Source organism: Balearica regulorum, chromosome 3 (assembly GCF_011004875.1).
Source record: "Balearica regulorum gibbericeps isolate bBalReg1 chromosome 3, bBalReg1.pri, whole genome shotgun sequence".
Taxonomy (NCBI): domain Eukaryota; kingdom Metazoa; phylum Chordata; class Aves; order Gruiformes; family Gruidae; genus Balearica; species Balearica regulorum.
In genome coordinates, this window is record NC_046186.1 from 85,895,279 (window position 1) to 85,918,501 (window position 23,223).

General features: G+C 37.6%; 1 protein-coding gene across 1 annotated transcript in view; it reads right to left on the reverse strand.

The window, feature by feature from the left end:
• The window catches only part of RGS7 (regulator of G protein signaling 7), a 343,507-nt gene that overhangs the window by 255,527 nt on the left and 64,757 nt on the right, over positions 1-23,223 (reverse strand). The window lies entirely within an intron of this gene.

Sequence of the window (23,223 nt, forward strand, 5' to 3'; positions counted from 1 at the left end):
ACTCTGTTTTGCTTAGTAATAAATTAGATGAATTCCCTCTCTAAGTTCGGTCTGTTTTGCTCATGATGATAATTAGTGAGTGATCTCTCCCTGTCCTTACCTCGACCCACAAGCTTTTCGTTATACTTTTTCTCCCCTGTCTAGTGAAGGAGGGGAGTGATAGAGCGGCTCTGGTGGGCACCTGACCCCCAGCCAGGGTCAACACACCACAAGGCTTTAAATGCAATTTTACCCTAAAAGAGGGATAGGAAGAAAATAATTTAAAATATTGATAATACACATATTTCTTCCATTTGTTCTGCCAGCCAACACTTAACACAGTAATTGTGTTAAAGGGCATTTAAAAAAAAAAAATCTCAAACATTATTGGAAACTTGCTAAAGTCATACATTTGTTTTCTAATTCTGCCTCATCTTGTTACTAATCCAAGTTAAAAAAAAAAAAACAAACAAAAAAACCAAAAAAAAACCCAACAGAGAAAATCAAACTCTCTTGTACTGCAATTCTTGGACTACATACATGAAGTTGTTTACAAGATGATTCCAATCTACCTATTTACTATAAAGCTATTCAGCAAATGGATTTTGGCAGAGGTTTTGTGTCTTTGAAAAACTCCCCAACAAAGCTGACTAATTTAGGCAGCAACATTTCCAAGCTTTTATTTTCTGAGAATCTCTTCAAAACTAAAGGCAGAGGTATCCCTAACCAAGTTAGATTTTGGCTATACAGCCTCCAAGCTTGCCTTTGCTTTAACCATACTGATTAATTTCAGAAATAAAGTAAAATACAAAATGCTATACTAGTTAGGAGAGGTTTATATATTTTCCTTGAAAATAACCAAATTTCATTGTCATAAATTAAGTTCTAAAGCAAGTATGTAGACAGAGCAATAGGTGCAAAAGGAACTATATTTCACACACACACTTTAATCTTGTCCTCAGAATCAGAGGAGTAACTCAAAAATCCCAGTGATGTGTCTCAACTACAGACTTGCTACGCTGAAGCACACCAAAATTTTTTTCCACTTCACCAGCATGTCCACTATCAAAATGAAATAGAAGCTCAAAACCCTAAAAGGGTTAAACAGAAGGGAAAACCAGAAACAACCCAACAGAGTTTCCTTTTTGTCACCATTTTGTGGTGAAAGAGACCCTGGGCTGGACTACTTCCACAAATGCAAGTAAAAAGGAAAGAATTTCTTTTAAAAATACGTAACTGGATAATCTCATTCTAATGCAGTTGGATGTGTTGATTCAATAGCCTATAAAAGGCTTTAATTCATAAATTACTTACACATCTTTCCCATGTTGAGAGTCATCACTTATCTCATACACAACCAGCATTAGCATCCCCAGAAAGCAGGGTTTGCCAGAAGAGGAATGGCCTGTTTCAAAATGCAAGGCAAAACTACTCATTAATAAAACAAAGATGATGGGAAAGGCTGCCAAGGGGCAGCTTTATCTAACGAGGCAATAAAGTACACATGATTTAGCAAGGTGGTGACTACATTTTCTGTGTTCATTTTGCGTTGTCAATACAACTCAAGTATTCCAATAACATCACGTGCACATGGTACACATAACACACAGGCATTTTTAAGTCAAAATATTACATCAGGATGTATATGACAATATATGTGGATGTGAAAGAGATCAGGAAGTTTGCGGTCTGTCCTGCTGGCCAATGCTGTAGCATTATGTCAGTAGGCTGTCTATATCCATCAATTTCTCTTGTCTTATGCCTAGACTAAATGTTCCTTGGGATAAAGACATGCTGTGCAAACTCTTAGCACAGCATGATCTTGTTCCATAACCAAGTGTTTGAAACATTACAGCATTATAAACAACCACATCCAAATTTACTAAAATAACACAAACATTCAAGTTAACTAGGCTCTAAACACTGGCATAAGTTAATACTGTGCCACCTTAAAGTATAAAACCCAGATTTTTTTTCCACTAGCCTTGTTAAGCACAGAGACAGTCTGTCTACCTCACTTTAATTGAACAGTACGTTTGTGACCCTACAGAACTGCAAGTGTTTCAGTGCCAGGCTCTGGATTGGTAGCTGAAGATTCCAGGCCCAAGCCTTGGCCCTTCTGATGAGATTTGAACACCTGCTCCTTCAGGAGTGAATTGCAATCAATCCATTTAATGTAGGTCTTCAAATGTCATTCAGATGATTACAGGTTATGGCGTGTATTTGCTAGAACTGAACCCAGAACTGACTTACAAACTTCACTACTTCCTTCACGGCACTTTTTTTAAGACCTAGGCAATTGGTTTCTCACCTACCTGTCAACCCAATTGAAACTTTAATTACCTTTGTCAGTTTATGATGCTGAAGATCAAAGCTATTTGTACTCTGTTGGTTAGGGCAAGAGTTAAAAAACAACAAGAGTAGGACCTTTAAAACAGAAAAGGTGGTAACTAAAAAGCAATCTAGATTTAACAAGAAAAAACAATGAACTGATAGAACAAAAAAAAAAGGCAAAGCCATGGACAGACATAATTTCACAGGAATGTAAAGTTATTAGAAATAAGGAAAGCCCACATTTCCATAATCTTTTTTTTTAAAAAAAATATGATATATCTGTACACACACACCTATACATATCACAATAAAATTTGCAGATATATAAAACTTTAATTCAACTAATTTCATACTCTACTGAAAATGTCAATTAATAGAAAATCCACAGCTACATAGAATTTGATATCAATATGGTACCCACCACAGCTATCCATGGAAATTCAACAGCTTCTACAGACAAAGCAGAACAACCTCAATTAGTTGTACTGCAGTCCTGACAATTAAGCCAGTTCTAGTTATATCCAAAAGAGGGCAGTCTTTCTCAAAGAGAAAGAGGTTACATTAGCTATCTGATATACAAGAAGTACGGATCAACATTAATTTTCTTTTCCACAGAAAGAACTACCACAACCAGCTATACAACCTCATGTCCTCACAAAGTGAGAGTATTTACAGAAATGAGACATATTACACTGTATTCCTTAAAAACTGCCTGGAAGACTCAAGATTAACTACTCCTGATCTTACATCTAAATTACCAACTAGACAAATCAAGCAAGCACGTAGGAATAGAGAATCACCAGAAAAAAAGATGGAGATTTGGCAGCATCCTTGACTCAAGCGCAATCCTGAATCCTGGTCTCTCAACTCCCAGAACAACTCTTGGGGAGGCTTTTCCATTTTGTGTAAAAACCTTATTGACACAGAACGAACCTAGAGTTTGGAGACTGGGACACTTGGTCTCTGCTTCAGATACAATATTTAAGAGTGTATTGCTCTGAGCATTTCTTATTACTTGCTGTTTATGACACCCTCCTGAGAGGCAAAAATCAGAGATTTATAGGTTAACATCCACATCTTCAGATGCTGCATACCTCACATAGGAGTGTCCCAATTATCAAGCAATTTTATATGAAGTAGAAGAAAACACAATGATTGTGGTTTTGTGAATTTAGCCACAATTCTTTTAGCCCAAGCTCTTAGCTTAATTCAACCTGACAGTAGTAAAAAGAAAAAACAAAACACATCCAAAAACAAACAAACAAAAAATCCCATGGTATTGGGAGGAGTGCGTGGCTAAAACAACAACAAACTCCAACAAACCAAGTAACTGGCCCTTCCCCTTTATTCCTCAAGAAAATCTCTTGGGTCTGATTCACAAGACTGCATTTGCTCAGATCAAAATAGAATAAGCCACTTATTAAGGATTAATTAGGAATAAGTCACTGATTTAGAATCCTTTGGCATGAAAGGACTAGAAAAAGGAGGACTCAGAAGCCCTCTAAAGGGAGGGAGAAAAGTGCACCATGTATGAGAATGCCATGGTTACAGACCAGAACAGATTAATTGTTGAAAGACATCATAACAGAATTAACAGGAGACACTGAGAACTAGCTGGAGGAATAATTTGTGTGGCAAAGAACTGAGCTGATAAATAAAGATAACCCAGCAGAATTAAAAAAGGAAAAAACAAGAAAAAAAAAAGTGACTCAGAAGAGACACGAGAAAGCACAGAATTGAGACATAGAACTTGGTCACAATTAACAGGGACAATTCTTGCGAGTTGTTGAAATGGCTTTTGGGGAAGTGGCAGATGCCTTTAATAAGTTCGTAAGGAGACATTAGGAGAAACTGAGAAATTTTGAAAAGTAAAAATTGTTCCTTAGTGTATCTGATCTCCTCCTATTTACACAAAGACAGAATTTCTAGAAGCTTCTGACAAATACGTAAATGCCAAAAATACAGAGTACGTGTCGAATTTTGTAGGGTTTTGTCAGTCATCACAGGTGGTTTCTTTTATTGAAAAAGAATTTTTCTTTTACGTACCTTTTTAACTGCAAGCTAAGTTTACATATACCATAAAAAAAATAAAAACTGCGGAGATTATCAAGTCAGGAAATAGCTTCAAACGGTAGCACAGCACCATCATAGGTAGCCTGCAAGTGCCAAACTTAGCTATGCAAGCTACTACTGAAATTCCCTGCTTTGCTCAGTCCTTCCAGCAATCAGGGTTGACGTGACTTAATCTAATTAATTCACCGAGCTGAATGCACTGGAGAAAGAGAGCTCAGCAGTTTAACAGGCTTTGTTCATCATTTTTCTTTCTTTCCCCCACCTTTCATTTTGAAGTTCCCTCTATCATTCATGAATTCCCTGCCTCACATCCACAGATAATCTAATCAAACAGCTTTTTACTCCCTCTCCAAGGTCGCTTTGTTTTTCTAAAGGTTTAAATCAGCCAGAATCAATTCACTGATTGTGCATCACAAACTGAAACAATTTACATCCATTTATATCCAAGTACACACAATAAATATAGTTATTCCCTTACAGAAATAAATGGAGTTTTCATTCTTTTCAAACTCTATATAGCATTCATACTGAAAGGAGGACTTTTTTTAAAAATTAAATTCTCCAGAAACTCAAGGGACTAAAAATTACAAAAAGCAAATAAGCAGGTGTCCAGGTTGGCTAAAGATTCCCATTTAAAAAAAAAGTTATACAACCATAAACTAGGGTTTTTTCAAACCACAGTATATAAACTCAAGTCCTTCCCAAAACTCACCCCTTATCACAAAGATTTCCCCTTCAGACTACACAATTATTAGCAGATATTTAACTTTTATACAATTTCTCAAATATTAAAGGAAACTTCCTTAAACCTCCAAAGTGCAGATGTATAGTTCAAAACAATTGGCTGAGAAAGCAGATTATTTTTATGAAAAAAAAAAACCCACCTTGGCTCTATTCTCTCTAAAATTGTAACAAGAGGTTAGGAAGAAGAGTGCAAGCAACAATAAATCTAGATCTTCGAAGTAGTCAGCCAGAACAATTTAGACAGTCAAGAAAAGTCTTACAAAAACTTTAATATTGTAAAGCTTGCCTCAGCTTCCAGTATTTGGGAGTTAGTGAGCAAAACCACACATCTTTACTTAAACTATACTACAATATCAAGCCACGTTGCAAGCAAGGAAAGCTAAGTAACCCTGACCCAGAGCTCATAGCCTGAAATAGCCAGGCAGTGAGGTAAAATAAGAAGTAGTAAATTAAAAGATGCAAGACATGTAGGAAAAGAAATCTAATTTTGTGTAGTCTCTTTCCAAAATGTCTGATCTTTGTTACTGTACACAGTATCATTCTGCAGTTCATGTAAAGAACTGCTAAACGCAAGGATATATGTGGTTGGCTTTGTCACTAGCTTTTACTTCAGTACTAGAAGCATACAGTGAAGCCTAACAAGGTATCTGACAGATAAAATGCTTGGCACGAAAAAATTGGTTTTCCCCTAACGTAACAATGGTTTAAATCTTATATTTTGTAACAGAATGGAGACAGAAAGGAGCAATAAAATAAACTGGGGCTATAGAAAGCAGAGCTTTGCTGTGCCTAGATAGGGAACTAAAATTTTATACAAGGGAATCAGGCATCCAGCATGAGATATGCAGAACATAAAGACTTGTCTTCTATGGCAGGAGAGAAAGATATTTAGTCACAGGCCTTTGGAGAACAGAAGAGAGAGAGATGAAGACAAGTGAATAAAGAGGTCATGATAGTCAAGGCAGGAAGGTAGCATGAATACATCCAGACTGAAAAATGTTCCACAGTGGGGGGGAGTACAGTACTACTTATTTAATAAGGAAGCAGACAGAAATCAGACTCCAAAATCTCAATGATTGCATGCCAAATGAAACTTGCGCAGCTGCCAGTGGTAAAGGAAGAGGATAGACTAGGATGAGAGAGAGCAAGGAGGATAATTTAGAAAGCAAGGATTGATCCCATTTTCTCTGCAAATTAGTTAGGTTATCAGGGTTAAATTATTGAAAGGAAAACTAAAGCCAAGGATATACAAGAAAAAAAAAATAAGTCTGAGCAATATAGAAAAGAATGCACTTTTCTCAACAGAGAACAGTGAATGAAGGTAAGGTTCAGGGAGGCACAGGGAACCAAAATACTTGGGAACTGGACAAAAAAAAAAAAAAAAGCAAAGAGCATTACAGATAGAGAGCAAAAAGATTCCACTCTTATTGGGCAAGGACAACCAGTCTTTAAAATTAATTGGGACCATCTACTTCCTGAATACAAATAATGAGGGAACAAGTTCTGAGCGAGTTTCAAACAGGGAGAGCATCACTGAGTCTAGGAATAAGTTTAGCTAGCCAGGAACAAGGCTGGTTGCAAAGTACGAAAAACTAATGTATTAGTCTAAGCCACAATAGTTTTCAGGGATTTCTCTAAAGGCACAAAAAGCCACAATAGGGACTGCAAAAACCTAAGTAAATGGCTTTTATGTGGCAGAGGGAACTGAAATTTACAGACATGAACTCACAGTTATGTTCATAGTTTGTTTCACATTCTCTCTCTCCTATGCAGCATTTGCTCATCTGATAGTGCTACAGGATGCTAATGCAAAGGTTATCTAATTTGTGCGTTTGGCCTCATGGTACTACTTGTTCTACATTCATGACTGTGGCTATGTAATATATGCAACAGATAATTTTATGTAATTATAACGCAGTTATATCTAGCACACATTAATCAGAGAAAGTGGCTTCATATTGGCTCAGATTGTTCCAAACAATTTGATAGTGGAAGAATAAACAGAAGCGAGATCTGGCTTTAGCTCAGCTACTTCACTTTAGACCAAAAGCTCACCTAGCGAAACGCAGCAATCAAGATGCTTCCTTTGGCGTGCAGCAGATGTTCAGAAGTGACCAATGGTTAGGCCCACAGATTCAGCTAGCTCTTCTCAGTTGACGTCATGTTTAATTTCCAAGTTGTTCTGAGATGATTTCTATGGCCATATTACCATTTCAGTTCTCATAAGTGGAAGTATTTTTCATTCTCCTAAAACATCACCAAACTTTGCAAACATGTTAAGTGGAAGGACCTGGAAATCTGGAGCCAACCCTGAAATCGATACTGATAGTATCCTGTAAAGTACCAATCACTTTCACAGCAAGATTCATCAGGCATGAGACTTACATCCAGGAAACAAATTGTGAATGTGGAATTGTAGGTACGTATCCCTGCCTAACCACTTTTTTAGCCAACTAAATGTCACTTTAGTTTGGTGAAGCATGTTCCAGTATATTGTTGCTAACGTTATAAATGCCTACATTGCTTTGCCAGTCACAAAACAGCTTCCAATTACTTGTCCTTCCCAACCTCATCCCTGAGGGTACACACAATAACCCAATAATTTGTCTGCAAGCACCTGTGACAATGGAAGGCCAGAATTCATTAATTAGAGCAGGAAGAGGATAAAGTCATGAGCTTGAACTGATGATGGGCAATTTAACAGGAACATGAAAATGTTTCAATTCTAAATGTTGCCAGGTAATAACGTTGTCATCACAGGATACTAGTGCTGCATCCACAATAGTCCTCTTCACACTGGCCTCTCTCCATTTTACTACCCAGCACTTGGCCAATGCTACCTAGATAACCTTTCCATGCCAGAAATTCAGAGGGAAACGAACAGGACAAGTCACACCTCCTCCTCCTCCTCGTACTCAATGCTGATTCTTCCTTCCTGCAGTCTGCAGAAAAGCAAAGAATTGCCAGTCAGTAATGCAGTCTGTGGGTATGGAGAGGAGACTGCTTTGAGGCAATGCCTGCACATGTTAAAGCAGCCAAACTTTATGCTGCAGTATTTATTCTGGGACAAAAATCCTCTAAAAGTCCTACAACTCCAGAGAAATGAAATACTTTACTAAGCTTTTGCTGCCAACTGTAAGAGAGGCCCACCTCACAGGCCATTCCTTCTTCCTCAAACCACTAGTCCTGCATTCTAAAAGTAAGAATGCTGTCACATTATTTACTGATATCAAATATTCATAGTTTCATCCATCAGCATGAAAAAATGAGGAGTTTTGCCTTTTCAACATACTGTCTTTTCTGCAATATTCCAAGATCCTTCCTTGCCCAGCTCTCTTGCCAAAAAAGACATTATTAATTTATTGTCATAGTGGAAGCCAAGTAGCTCTAAAACATCTCGAAATCAGCCTTACAGAAACCATCCCCAGCAAGAGTATAGCACTGTAATTAAGAGGCAAGAAATCAGGTATGATCTTCAAAAGTTCCAATATGCCATTTAAAAGGTGATATCTCTTCCCTTTAAAAACAAATAATCACATAAAGAAATGCAACAATGATGTCCAAGCCAAATAAACATCCCTACCAACAAGGGAACCTGAGCACATGGTAAAATACAACTGACTTCACTTAATGTTGATAAAGTATTTTTGTAGATTTTCTTGGAACAGTATCTAAAACACTACAATTAAATATGCGAAGCAGGAACAAAGGGAATGGAAAAGGAGCTTTCTAGGGCATCACAAGTGGCATATAATGCATGGTATGGTTTTCTTCAGATTTTTCACTTTTTTAAGTTGTGTTTAATTAAAAGAAACATTTATATTACTCTCATGCAAGTTAATGGTGCTCTAATCACCAAATGCTTTGTGATTTGTAATTAACAGTTTTAACTGTTCTGCTTTAGTATTTCATCTATGTAAATTAAATTAGATGACTTGGAAAAAATGATCAAGCATCTCCACCATTCCCTTGTTAAGCAAACACAATTTACTGCATCCACCTTTAGGCACCAATCTTACATGGTTCTTATCATTTATACCAGTGTGATGCAATACAAGGGTTTGGGTCCAGGGTCTTGTTTGGCTGTGTCTTGTTCTAAACAAAGGATTTCACTTTCTGGAATTGCTAGAAGCTATGGCAAACCCACTTCTCTTCCAGGAAGGTAAAATGTGAAAGAACCCCTTTCTATTTGCCCTGCTGTACTGCAACTAAGTTATATCCAGGACAAGCAGACAAACTATAGTATCTTCCTGATTTATTTCTCAAAGAGATGAGGAAAAGGTTGAAAGTAGTCATGATTATCAAAGACCTCCATTACAGAGCCTTGGAGGGCTCTAACTCCTAGTTATGATGTTGGCAGCATGAGTCAGTTCTGGGTTGCCGAGAAACTACCTTCTTCCTTTCCTGTGTTGCTTTCCCTCATTAGGAACACACTGGCTTCAGAAAGCGAGACGCTAACTGACCTGGAAAATTCATTTCTTGTGTAGTGAATTCAAAGTCCAGCCTGCACACTGGGGTCTGAGTTTCATCCTTCAGCTACAGTGTTCCAGCGCTGAGACAGCAACAATCCTTCCTCTGTCTAGTTTTCTTTCTCACAATCCTGCGCTTTTTTGGTGGTTTGGTTTTTTGTTTGGGGTTTTTTAATAGTTTACATACAGGCATACTAAGTAAACTGAAAGACAAATATTATAAAGGTGTGTAATAAAACTGCATCCTTTCAGTAGAGGCAGCTATTTGTTATCACTATAGCTCATACAGGGAGGAGGGCTGAGAGAGAAGCAAAAGGATAAAACAAGGATATTTATTTCCATGACAATCTGTCTTTTTTTCCTCCTGGATCACATACCATAAGCAATGTATAACATGTCTAACCACTACGTTTTCAGTGGCCTTTTTAGGCAGTGAAAAAAAGAAAGCTAGATAAGTAGCCTCTTTCTTTGCCAAAGATATATCTGAAAGAAAAAAAAAAAAACACCTTTAAAAGATACACACATTCTGCCTGTTTTTAGTTATATCTCCATAGATAAAAATATACTGCCTTTGAATAATGAGAAATCAAAGTGCTGGTCAACCAACTCAATGAATTTTTTTGTTCTGAAAAATGTAACAACTGTTTATCTCATATTGACCTATTTGTTTCCATGAAAGATAAAGTTCCCTATGAAGCTCTGTTCTCCAAAGGCTCACTGTTCATACTTATCACATTCAATGCTTATAGCACAATAGTTGTCGCTATATGGCCAAGCTGTTCAAAGTCAGACAGCCAATTGTAAATAGAGACTATACTAACATTCCAGGGGGTGGGGTGGGGGGAAAACTGGTTTTACTGTTTAAGGTATAAATGTATACATTAATATACTCTCTCCAGAAATAAAGTAAAAAATGGTTAACAAGCACATTATCTAAAAGCACGGGAGAAATTAAATGGTTGTGTCCTTAAGTATACCCATACAGAAGACCCAAATTAAAATTGCTCAGAAATTTCCTAGGGGTGGGGAGGGGTAGGAAGTGTATCAGCATGGAGCAGTGGAAATTAATGAATATCAAGAATGGCATGGAAACAATCAAGGTTAAGTGGTCTACCATCACACCTGCATTCATAGCGCTGCCAGTGCGCACACAAAAGAACTTTGCAAATAAGTATTTCTTCTCACATGTTTTTAAAGCTTTAACAATATCCCACACAACTTAATAAATAAATAAATAAAATACTTTCTAAATTGTTTTGCCCCAGTCTCAGTGAAGATGAAAAGTTCATGTTTTGTCGTCATTTAAATTGGGACAAAACATCTGGAAAAGTGCATTCAAGTATTGGTAGCTGCTAATTCAAGTTATCTGGGAACGTTGTCCAAGGTGGGGCCCTCTGCCAGACCAGCTGACTCTCCAGGCCACCCAGCCAGGCAGGAGCTCAGGAGCACTCAGAGCATCGGCACAGGGCTCCAAGCACCTCCCCAAAGTGCAGAAAAATCCAGGAGCCTTTCTCAGGACAGCTACAGATTCCTGACTTGTACAGCAGGACACCTGAGAAGTGAGGACAGGCCTGGTAATTCCAGGGCTTTCAACATCCTGTCTTCATGGCAAAGACCTCAGAAACCACAGCTCCTCAAGGTACGCTAAGGAAAAGGGCCTTTGGTTTCCTGACCCTGAGGAATCCCACCTGAAAGGCTTCTTTGAAACCTCATCCTAGTGGCATCCTAAGAACGCAGGGAGCTTGTTTCTGACACATAACACAACAGAGATATTTAATATGAATATAGGAGATAACTATGGGAGAGAAGAGTGCAATAACCCCGGGTCACAAATGGGAGCAAAGACAGGCTGGGTGTGTTACTTGGTGAATAGCACTAAGACAGACACACTGGCATAAGGAGCAAAACAAGTTTGAGTAACTTGCAGGTATGAAGCAAGCAGATGAAAGATTAGAGACAAAATTAGGACCACAAACTTAAAGGAGAGAGATAGTAGTAAAAAACCTGACCCATAGTAAGTCAAGTACAGTTAGATCAAAAACGGAACAAAAGGACATAATATAGGATTTTATTGCCAAAGAGGGAGGTGGAGACACAATAAGAGAAAACAGCTTTAGTATGCAGAAAGGCATTTCTCTCTGGAGACATTCATCTTTCAAAAAAGCTAGGTGTGGTATTCCTAGGACTGCAGAAGTTTGTTTTGTATGAGGGAAAGAAACTAGAAAGAAGGGTTTGTAAAAAAACTAAATACAGCAAAACATGAGCAATTTCAAACAGAAAATGTATTATTTCTGAAGCCAAAAACGTAAGGCAAGGGCTTTCACACATTCCACAAACTATGCAGACCTGGATTTTCGGTGGGCTGTCAGGAAAATGTTACTTCTACAGGAAACAGTTTCAGCTTTTCAAAACTCAGTGTTCAACACAAACTCTACCATAGGATTAGCGAGCACTGGTCCCTTAAGAGGAGAGTGTTTAGGAAAAGGATGCTTGATATTTTAATCTAACAATTCTCTTTATCACTTAATTTTGGATTTTAAATAAGATTGAAAAGTAGATCCTGATGCTTTGACTAAATTCAAGTGCAGATAATTAATATACTTTGTGGGGAAAACCAGAACACTAAGGAATAAGTTATTTTCTGGTACTTCTGAACACTAATCAGTACTTGAATATCAGTTTTAGGTGAAGGTGTTTTTACATATAGAACTGCTTTTCAAGTTGTTTCAGCAACTTCAGGCAAAATTTCCACTGACTTCCCTCAATTTTATAAGTTCAAAAGCTACAGAGAACACTCCATTCTCTTATTTGCAGATCGTTTCGCTTTTTAAAAAAAAATAAAATAATTTAAATCAAAGACAGACTACTCTCAATTCACTTACTATAAGGAAGTGTGGCACAACAGCTTACAACCATATGGCTAACCAGCCCTCCTTCAAAACTATTGGAAATGGTCGATAGCCAACACTACCCATCTCAAGGCATTGTGAGAAAGAGAGATGACTGCCTCTGGTTAAAATCACACCAGGAAACTCACTGAATATGGAATCACTGGGCAGTCCTGAAACACAACCCTAGCCCTGCTAAGTTTCCTAACACAGATATAGTCTTAAGGCCTAAACTGGTTATTGGTCCATCCCCCAGCCCTGTTCCAGTTAGTGCTCAAGGAGAAACACAATCACTTCACATGGGTTGTCTGAACAACTGACTTGTGGTCCCGTAAGCAAGGTCTGTTGAAAGACTGTGCTCTCAAATTTTCCTGAGCTCTCCCTGAGAGTGATATCATATCTTGTGATGTAGCAGTACAAAAGTAACAAGGTTTAAGATAACAGCTTCTTTATTTGTTACCATTACTGTGAATATTCTACTTAGAATTATTTTCAGACTATCATATTAAAGACGTGATAAAGATGTGCAATTCCTTCCCACTCCTTTAAAAAAAGATAGGGGGAGAAATAAGTTGAACTAGAACAGTTTGTGAAAATAACACATCTAGTACTGAAAAATCACAAAGGCAAGAGCTACACACTTAAAATAACCTTTTTTAGTTTAGTACAGATACTCTTCCTCATTCAAGCAGGTAACCCTCCTATCAATTGTATGGCAAGTGCTGTCATGTTGAGAAGTCCTTGGCTCTTTAAGAAATGTACGTGTTCAATGTCTTGTAAAAATAGTTCTTAGTTGTTCTTCCTGCAAAAATTATTTGTTTCAGACTATAATTCCTCCTTTCCATGAACCCAAACCCAGGTCCGTTTCAGTTAAATTCTAACGTGTTAGCAAATCTCCTGACTTCTACAGCATGAGGGAATTGTACTGACAAGACTCACTTGCCAAGGTAAAACATGCAATGCTAAGGGAATGAATAAGCAAGCACAAAAAAGGCTGGTAATATCATCTATTAAAGCTGTCTAACACTTCTCTTAAAAGTGTTGAAGTTGCTTAGAACTCTACAAAAAACTGTTAGGCTGAATTTATTCCCACAAAAGGTGTTGGTCCAAGGCTGAATTTTCTAAAGTCTTCACCAAGATGGTGAAGGCTGCCATGATCAGGCATTTCCCTGCATTTGCTGTTTGGAATGTTATAAGCCACGCTGGAGGCCAGAGATCCTACATTTTGAACCACTGTCTTTTTGGGAGAAGGAAATTGTGTATTTCCTATGAAGGTCCTCTCCAAGAGATGGAGAGGAACAGATTGGGTAAAAAGCAAAGGACTTTACTCCTGGAAAGGCAAACTCAAAAACACAAGGCAGTTTTAAGGGGAAAGCAATACTAGAACTCTCTGGTCCTAACAAAAGGACATGAACTGAGAATGCTAAGCAGTAGACATTGGAACAGGGAAAGAAGCTAGAAGGAAAGTGAGAGCTTGCGTGTAGGCAGAGAGACAGATTGTACATGGATCTGAAGGAGGACAGATACTGTTTTACACTGCTGAGTAATCCCGGAGTCACTTGTCCACAGAGGTACCTTTCTCAGCTGTACAACTGGTTTAGACATATGAATAAAATATGACAAGTCTAAGAACAAGGAAGACAGAAGGGTGACTTTCTACATTCTTGTACTGTCTGGGTTAAGCAGTTAAGTCTTCAACCTGTTGAAGACTCCTACAAGCCCTTCTAGCGTACTTTGGTGGAGGATAATATCTCACATTTCCTAGCAAGCTCTCAGCTTACAAGCTAAAGAGGCTGGGAGAGGGGAAAGAAAAAAAAAAAAAAAGAAAAAGTCATTTAAGAAAATAAACATGACTATTTATCTGAAGAAGAAATAGTTCCTTCCTGGAAACAAAAGGCAAAGTCTAAAGTCTGTCTTCCCTCTGAACAGGAGAAGTTGCTTTCCTTTCTTTATACCACATATCACTGAAGTAAAAATTAAAGACTCACAAAAGTCTTAGTTACTTATATGGACAATCAAAACGTATCAGATAGACTTTACTATTCAAAGTTTTGGCTGGAATCTAATACCAAATGATTTACCGGTTAGGGATTCTTCATCTCTCTTCTACATATATTCAGTACTGGCTATGCTAAAAAAAAAAAAGGCGGGGGGGGATGGGGAATATGGGGAGAGAGTACGGGGTTTTCTGTGTGGATTGGCGATCTGAACTAGAACAGCACAAACTTACTACTCACAACAACGTTTTTCCCCCTGTTAAGTACAACCCCTAAATACAAGGCCTTCAGTCAGTAAAACTTTGTAACAGAACCTAATAGTACACTAACCTTGTGTTATGATCCTCTCCCCCGCGCCCCCTACCCATCACTGGGCCCTTCATTTTTACTTATTATAAATGAGTAAATTTAGTTTATATCATTAGCTCGTAAGCTGAACTGAACACTGTCAGTCCGCTGGTAATGGTTCTGTGTAAAGCCAACACACATTTGCTACAGCCTTCCTCCTCCTGCTCCTGAGGAAAATTCTTTACATACCTCTCATTCTATCTGGTATCTTCTACAGAAATTAGGCTTGTCTTTTTTCTTTTTCACTAATTACTTTCAGCTAAGACCACAGGTCACAGCTAAGATCTAATTCACAAAGTAGCATTCCTGAGTTCAGTGAGATTTGTGATCAGAATAATAATCATAATAATAAAATATCCACAATAGGTCCTATTTAAGAACTCGAGTTTAGTAAGTGCAATTTGAAGTCTTAAAACTAAGAATAGAGGAACCACTTTAATGACTAGAATGCTAGAAATACTTGAAAACATCATGGAAGAGAAGATCCTCATTGGAAATCCTTACTTTCTTTCAGCAGGTTATTTGATTGCAGGTATTTCTACCCAGGTCTAATATAACAGTATCTCAAAAATGGTTTAAATTAAGTAGAAAAGATAGGTGATAGGCACTATCATCTTAAAGTTTGTGGGACAGAATTATCAGTGCCATGCCCTGCAAGACTCAAGGAAGGACTTTTTCTCACCTAATGATTCGCTGTAGGAATATATGAAAGACACAAAGAAACAAATTATTTCTCATCTACCTTTTTCTGTCAGTCACATTTTGGTGGACACACTTGTTCCAGCTTTCCGGAGGTATCTACTTTTTTCCATTAATTATAGAAGGAAGCTAGAGAGGTACCTTAGGCTAGACATCTAACTTCTAGACAGTAAAAATTCTGTAAGGTAAACCCAGGCCACCTTCATCCAGTTCTATACTGCGTAAGTATTTCTAAGCCCTTCCTGAAGCAACAGCACGCCAAAAGCCACTCAGTTCTCAAATCTTCATAAGGTCAGTTGGTACAGCTCTGCACTGCTTTCTTAGATTTCTACTACAGACTGTCTACACACCCAAAACCTTGATATCCTGCATTACCTTTCTCTAAGAAGAAAACATTATTGTAGCGAATTTTATTCTGTGCTGATGAACCAAATACTGGTTTTAGCATTTCTTCACCTATACAGATTTAAACTTTTAAAGGTATTCTGCAAAAGTTGAAAGAATGCAGGCTTAAATTTACTTGGGGACAGAGTTCAGTAGTTCATGAAATTCAACACTTCATAAAATTCTTTGTTACAAATTAACCTCTAAAAGCTAGTAAGTCAAGCCTGTAAGACACTTGAGTTAACTCTTCTCGCATCACACCCCCCACCCTATTTCCTTCTTTATTGCTATTAACCTTTAACTCACTATCACCTTGAAATAGATTCATCTAGGCCTTTTGGGAACAGAAGTTGGAGACAATCTTCAATGACATTAAAATCAAACTGACTCTCACATGGAACTGTTAATGCTGACCCAAAGTCTTTTTTATGCTAACTGTAAAAAGGAAAAAAAGAAAGAAGAAAAAAAAAAAAGTTAAGACTTCAACATTACTGATTACTATTTTTTTTAATCTTCTCTCCAATTGTTTGAACCAATTTAAACTAGCAACTGCCTGCCAAGTTTAATTGGATTTTCTTCAATTTTATATGCCTCTGCATTTAAGCAAAAAGCACTATGGAAAAACTCAGTAATCCATGTTGCAATTGTTCATTGGACTTTCAGAGAATTACATTAGCAACATCACCACATATGCTGATATGTAATCAAAGACATATTATGACGTACATGGAGTAATTTAAAAAAAATTAAAAAAAAAAATCAATGCAATCAGAAACCTTTGGGAAGATTGATAATCAAGATTTTGCCTCACATTGTTCCTCATATTTGTCTCCTAGATAGTCATCCTTTTTCTCCTTCCTGCACATACAACAAAATATTTACCTTTAGAAAATAAAGAACCTTCCAGAGCAGGATTATTAGGTGTGCTTTTGTCATGCAACAGAGCAGCATGCTCCACTGTGTAAGTAAATATTATCTCAAAGTAAACACCTCACACAAATGTATTGACTATATTTCACTTCCGCTTTATGATTTGTTCTGAACATGGAGGCCCATTTGCTATCTCACCTATAAGGCTTACACTGCAATTAAGACCAGGCTTAGCACTTACAATCCCCAACCTATCACTAGCCTCCCTCATTTCTCATATCCAAAAAATTCAAAAGTGGACGAGAATGCTACAGTGAGCAAATCTATCATGTGCACAACCCACTCTACATTAACATATCTGGCTTAATTTATATTCAAAAAAACCTTCATATTTCAAGAAACAGAAAACATTTCCATTCTGAACTTGACTTCCCATTTTACAGGAAATGGCTTACTCTGTCACCCTCTCCATTGCTTTTTGGTAACCGCCAAAGCAGCATCCTCAAGACCAAGTGAGAACACACATACTGATCTGTTCCTGAGGTTATTATTGCTACTGCAAGTATGTTTCAAATTCCGTACACGGTGTGTTTTTTCTTAAATAACCTGATAAATCCATATAGTGTCTGATCCTCTTGGTGCCACCGTCACTATCATGAAACATACACCTGCAAAATACTTGACTTCACCTTCACCACCTGCACGTAACTCTTTTCAGGAGCTCTTTCTTACCCACCTTTCTCATCAGAACAGTGATATCTACAGCAAGGATAGATGTCCCAGGCCTACAAGAGGCAGGAAAAGAATGAACCTGCATTGTTGCTCTACATCATCACTACAGTGTTGATTATGAGTGTTCTGAGTAGGGTAGAAGAACAGTGCTCAAAACACCAAGGTTCCTGCTTACCCACTCATACCACACCTCTCAGTTTGATGGTACCTGTTATTTTTCAAATATCTCCACAGAAGTCAAAACATCAGTGAAAGAGTATTATTCAACCCACAGAGAATGTTGCCAGGATTACAACATTAATAGACTGTTTCTGTTTTGAAGACTATCCAAGAAAACTTGCTTTGCTTTCCCTCCCCTCCAAAGAGGGCTAGAGAAAAGTTGCTTTATTTTTAAATAGATGTCCAAAACTGGAGACTCATGGCCAGAGACTCTAAAGGTCCCTAAATAAAATTGACAATTTTGATTACTCTAGTAATAAATTTTTGTATAGCATTTGTTTCACCAGTGTTTGTTTGTAACTTGTTAGGGTTGGAAAGACAGTGCACAGAATGTTAGTTAGTATTTGCATATAAATTAAAACCAATAACCTAGATTAGAATTATCTATTAGAACTTGCATTTGGTTTTACTTTTTAAAATCACTCACACAGAAATGCACAATGCCCCTCTGATTACTATGTCACATAAAAAGCCACAACTATGGCAAGTCTGTGAGGTATAAGGAGAAACGGATGAAATATTTTAGACTTAAGCTTAAAGATTACCTCCTATCATGCATTTTTTTTTAAGTTCTTAAGAATTCTCCAAGGGGTCAGGCAGATAGGCTGATTGATTTCTATCAGAAAATACACAGAGTTATGCCTTCATAGGACATCAAAGGATATGTGGAACTCCAATCTCAACATGGTATCTCTTTCCACTTGAGATACTCTTATTTCATTGAATATTGAACACTCCAGTTCAGAGGAACATCAAAAGGGACACCGAATAAACAAATATTTCTGGTGTTAACGGTGCTAAGGGAGGACAGTAGCAATATGTCCTGGGCAAGTTCTGCTCAGTTTTTTCCTACACAATTCTATGGATAGTCTGGCTCTCAGAAAGGAAAATTATCTTTATACATCCATTGTAAAGCAGCCAGTAACTTAACAAATACAACACAAAATCAGGAAAAAAAAAAGTTCTTGATTTTTCTAGCCATTTAATATAAACTGCTGTATCTTTTAAAGATACTAATGATTTTAACAAGAATTAAAAAACCTGACAGAGCAGTCCTCCTGAAGAAGCCCACAGATTCACCGATGCAGCACTTTTCAATTGCCTCCGGTTTATGCTAGCTAAAAATTACTACAGCATGACTTATACTGGAAGTAGAAATTTTTTCTTTTCTAATTCTCAGGAAATACACAGTTACCCCAGAAAGCACTTAAATAGTAAGATTCATTGCAAGTAATTTATGCATTTTGTAGAAGCATGACACATAGCTCAACACAATGCTAATTTTGCACGGTTCCAGTCTGGGTTGTTCAAGGATCTCTGATGATTTTTATCATCCTTAAATAGCATGGCTCCTCAGTAAGTATCAAGTGCTGACTGACTTGCTATTTTTACAGAAATAATTACCTTACAGTTTGTACAAATACAAAGCAGTCTAAATAAGGAAAACCACTGTTACTTTTCATTGCATCAATATTTCAACCTAACATACACCTTACCCAGGGGATATTTTTGTGCTATAATTTTTGGCACAATCAACTCTTTGAAAGATCCATCAAATAAATATCAGATATAGCTGTTCTCTTTCTCTCAAAAGGCAGCCTTTCCTAATCTTCTACTATATACAAAGCAGAAATTACTCTGACACAGGATAACCATTTCTTGAATCTCTATTTACATATATGCAAAGTTTATGTCAGCAGACTCAAATTCTGGCAACAACCTGTCAAACTCAGCAATGTGGCAGTCAGCAAGGGCAAATATTGAAATTCAACAGTAACCAGAATGAAGAATGCCAAACAATACTGAAACAAGTGACAAGCCTGTTGCCAGTTACACTGCAGATACAGAACACTACATATGAATTGTCCTACGTCTACAAACATCGCTTGCCTGAATTCTCTACCGTGGGTTTACTTTCCTATGATAGGAGTTTCACCATTGAAACACTGAGCGCTCATACCAATGGAGTCTACCTGCAATTTTTGATCCGGGTGCAGCAGACCTGCAGAGCACGAGGCCAGACAGCATCTTCAAGCATATGTGGGAAGGAGAGCATACTCCAGCACACCAAATGGGGGAAAACTGACAAACAGATTGATGGCACAGCTGTCACTTTGAATCAACAGTGAATGAATGAGCTCTGGAGGCTGAGTCAAGAGACACATGTACATAAGGTTGGGGGATAGTATCATCCTATATAGAAAGGAGGTGAGAGAAGTAGGGACAGAACTGTAACTGCTAAAGACCAAAGCCAGTATGAACTTTGCTACCAGGTAATGATACTCTGCAGAAGTACCGCCACCTGAGATCGTTAACACAGCAAGAGGCAGAAAGCATGCATAAGCAACTAATCCAGCCAAGTAACTGTCAGAGTCTGAATGAAGAGCAGCTAAGTAAATATTTAGGAGATAGAAAACACTAGTCACTGAAGAAAAAAAAAAAAAGTTAATTTCCACAGACAACTATTGAAAGATACATCCTCTACAGCTAAGTCTCTAGGACAGTCTCTAGCTTACAGTTTTGTAGTGCCAAATACAATAGCATCTTAGCCATTATGCACAAAGAACAGGATACCGCAAAAGGAATAATAAGGTAGAATTATTAGTCAGGGACACTTTTCAAGGAGATCTCCCTGACAAGCTATTTAAAAAAAAAAAAAAAAAAAAAAAGAAAGGAAGGCAACAGCATTGAAAAGACAGATGCTCATTTTCCTATGAATGCATTTAAAACTTTTTCAGAAAACTGAGGATTCTTTCCCAAAAAATATTTAGAAGACCATGCCATCCCTAGAAAAGTTTAACAAGTCATTGTAATACACTATTTAATTTCAAAAGATATTTAACCAGTTTTAAAGCATTCAGGAGATAAGACAGTGAAGCCCTTTTATTGGTTAAGGCCAAAAGCACCATAAGTAGCTAAAAGCTACTGTTTTATTCCCTTTCTAGAAGGAGTATTTGAAGTTCTATGCAACAGAGAACAAGTGCTTTTTGCAAAGCTTCTGGAGGACATGGAAACCCAGATGATCTTCATCCACATTTTTACACACACACTGTATACCTCGCTAGCAATACTAACCATTATCCTGAGCATTCTTTTATGAGCAAAGCTAACATACGATTTATTTTTTCAACCCAGACCTTTTCTACTTAGGTAGACAAAGCTTAGACACACTTGGAAGCAAAGTGCAAAACCAGCTTTGGGAAGACCAGAGGATTACCCATGTCTCTACAGATTAAACCTCCCTAACAGCTGCTCCTCTCTCCTTCAGGCTGTTTCTTCTTTCCAGGCAAGAGGAACTAGAAAACTCCACCTGTACTTTCTTCTAGACATTCCCATTCAAGAACAGGAAACCTAACAGAGAGAGCTAGTCCCTCTTCTCTTTCACCACTCCCACAGGAGAAATTTTAAGTTCTCCACACACACACACTTACTTGGTATAGCTCCTCACAAACAGCAGCTCTGAGACACTTTCAGCACAGTTAGTATTAGCAGCTCTACAACTTCTCTACAACTGTTTCTAATCAGCTGCACAGACACAGCTGGGAAAATAGACTGCACCATATTACCATAGAGGAAAAGGAAGCCCCATAATAATCCAAAAGCCATCTACTTTTATTTATATTTATTGTCCAATACAGTTCTTACAGGCCTGAATTTCTCATAACATAAAGCTTCAGTCTTATTTCTGTGAACAGTTCCCCAAGGCATTATGTCAGCACAAAAAAAGTAGGTGGTAGGACAACAACCTCTCACCCAAGCATCTAAGAATTCTCCAAAGAAAGCTAAACTCATTAAAAGGGAAGTAGGTGCTCCCACTGACTCCCACTCTGAGCTATGCCCTATCCTCTCTTTTTTTCACTGTGACCAGATCAAAACACCATCAAGAAGAAAGGAGAAAGACTTTTTTTTCAATCTTTGTACCTGAAAGTAAGTGTGACAGGATTATTGACAGAAGAAACATTATGTTTATTGTCGAGAAGGAAAGGCAGCTCTTCATGAGAGTTTTTTTGGTCACACAATATAAGAGAAATTAAGATATTAACTTCTCTCATCCATTGATTAGTTTTGGCCATGAAGACAAAAGCAGGAAAGTGCATCATTGATTTTATTAAGTAATTTTAGAAACCTGTTAGTGCTACATAAAATAACACAACTGCTCTATCTGTGGTAGAGACTTAGAACTCGTCTTTGTATCTACTGGGAAAAACCCACTACCACATGCTTGGAAATCCATCTGATGCCCAAAAGCACAAGAAACAGAGGGATGAGGGTAGTGCCTACTGTTTATCTCAGCCAACTCTGTGAGATTTAGTTTGAGACTACATCTGTCATTAGAGTTACTTGTTCATATCTCAGTGAGAGATACGCAAACACAAACAACAGCCACAGAATAGCAAAGCCTCGTACACAACAGCTCTGTGTAGCACAGCTGGACCACTGCACCTTCTCAAAGAAGAGGTAATTTCTGATCACAACAATTAAGAGTGATGTTCAGGGTAATGTGAATTCTGTCATGTCTTGAATTCCTGCTGCAGTCCTTTGTCTTGCAGGAGCACTAACAGCATCTCTAATAGAGTCAGTCACCTTTTTCCCAAAACTTGCAGTAGTACTTGAGAGCTCTAATCCTCTGGAAAATCTCCAGACAGAATTCCCAACAATTACTCAATGCAATTGCACAACCCCTTTTATTTTTATTTTTTTTAAACTAAGCCCCTAAATAATTGAACAAAAAAAACCATAGTGGTTTGGATCAAACTATCAGTTAAGAGCTGGCTTTCCTACCCTATCCTTCTTCTTCTTCCAAAGTTTACAAAACTATGTTGCACAGTACCTCCATGGATGAAGATGTCCTTAAACCTTTCCAAATACAGGTGTCCTACATCTTAGGTAACTACCACCTACCGCTCTGAAGGACTGCATAGGCTTTCTTAGTAGCTGTGTAATCTAATCCTTTCTAGTGTCTCCAAACATTTTTTCCAGCAGAAACTCTTAAGAAATGGTATCTGAACTTGCTAATAATCTGTGGTTTTTAACAAGTTTACATGCTTAATCTTAGTGCTTACTCTAGTTACACTGAAACACAACATCTCAAGCAATACACAGAGGTTTATTATAGCTATACAGTTATTTATATTGACCAAACTTGCAACAGCAAAAAAAAAAATCACATTTTCCATTTTTCCATAGAAACTAGTGCTTATTAGAGACAATAATACTACTTTTTTATCTGCCTTTTATCTCTCTCATTCGTGTCCCTTCCATTGAGGCGTTTTATTTACTATGTGTTGGTGTAACACTAGTTCTTATTTTAGTCCTCTTAACCAGGAGACCAAGACGACAGCACAGCATGGAAAGACACTCAAGTGGTCAGAAATAGAGCTGTGGCACATTACAGCCCTCTGCTAGACATTAAAGGACGCATTAATCAGAATGGTTTCCTTGTACTTTGGGCACAGTAAGTCCATAAAACCTGTGTTTCTCTCCCCA